Below are 682 nucleotides of genomic sequence, written 5' to 3' on the forward strand. Positions count from 1 at the left end.
GGAGCGCCGGGGACGTCCCCCAGCGGGGGCGTGGCGTATGCAGATGAGCACGGCGCGCGGAGGCTGCCGGTCACGTTCGGTCTGGAACCCCACGTCCCGTGCGGATTTCCAAGTGCTGCCGGTGTGACTTTCCTTAGCAGCGAGGGTGGAGTAAGGGGACTGGAGAGGGTGAGGCGTCTGGGGCCGCATGAGAGAAGTGACCGTGTGTTAGAGAGTGGTGGGCACGAGAGTGTGAGAGGAAGCGGGAAAGACATCTCATACTTACCTGGCAGGGGAGATACCATGATCACGAAGGTGGTTTTCCCAGGGCGAGGCTTATCCATTGCACTCCGGATGTGCTGACCCCTGCGATTTCCCCAAATGTGGGAAACTCGACTGCATAATTTGTGGTAGTGGGGGACTGCGTTCGCGCTTTCCCCTGGTATTCAAGAGGTTGAAAAACAGGCGGGAGCAGATGGTGTTTTTTTTTTGTTTTTTTTTTGTTTTGTTTTGGCGAGAAGACTGCTTTAGGTTTTTCTATCCCCGCCCGCGGAAGAGCCTTTGGCAACGCGTTAGCTGAAAACGTTGCCGTCTCTTACTTTTCCACGTCAAAGCCGCCTTTTTCCTGCAAGTTTGGGGTGTGTACAGGAAAAAGCCAGAACAGCTTTCTCCGGCGTGGACTAGGCCCGTGAGGAAAATGTCC

General features: G+C 55.4%; 1 non-coding gene across 1 annotated transcript; it reads left to right on the forward strand.

Moving 5' to 3' along the window:
• Positions 1-257: 257 nt before the first annotated feature.
• Positions 258-421, forward strand: LOC123574851 (U1 spliceosomal RNA). Its single transcript, XR_006700034.2, has one exon. It is a non-coding gene; the product is annotated as a U1 spliceosomal RNA (small nuclear RNA).
• Positions 422-682: the final 261 nt, after the last annotated feature.

This window comes from Macaca fascicularis, chromosome 7, assembly GCF_037993035.2.
Source record: "Macaca fascicularis isolate 582-1 chromosome 7, T2T-MFA8v1.1".
Classification (NCBI taxonomy): domain Eukaryota; kingdom Metazoa; phylum Chordata; class Mammalia; order Primates; family Cercopithecidae; genus Macaca; species Macaca fascicularis.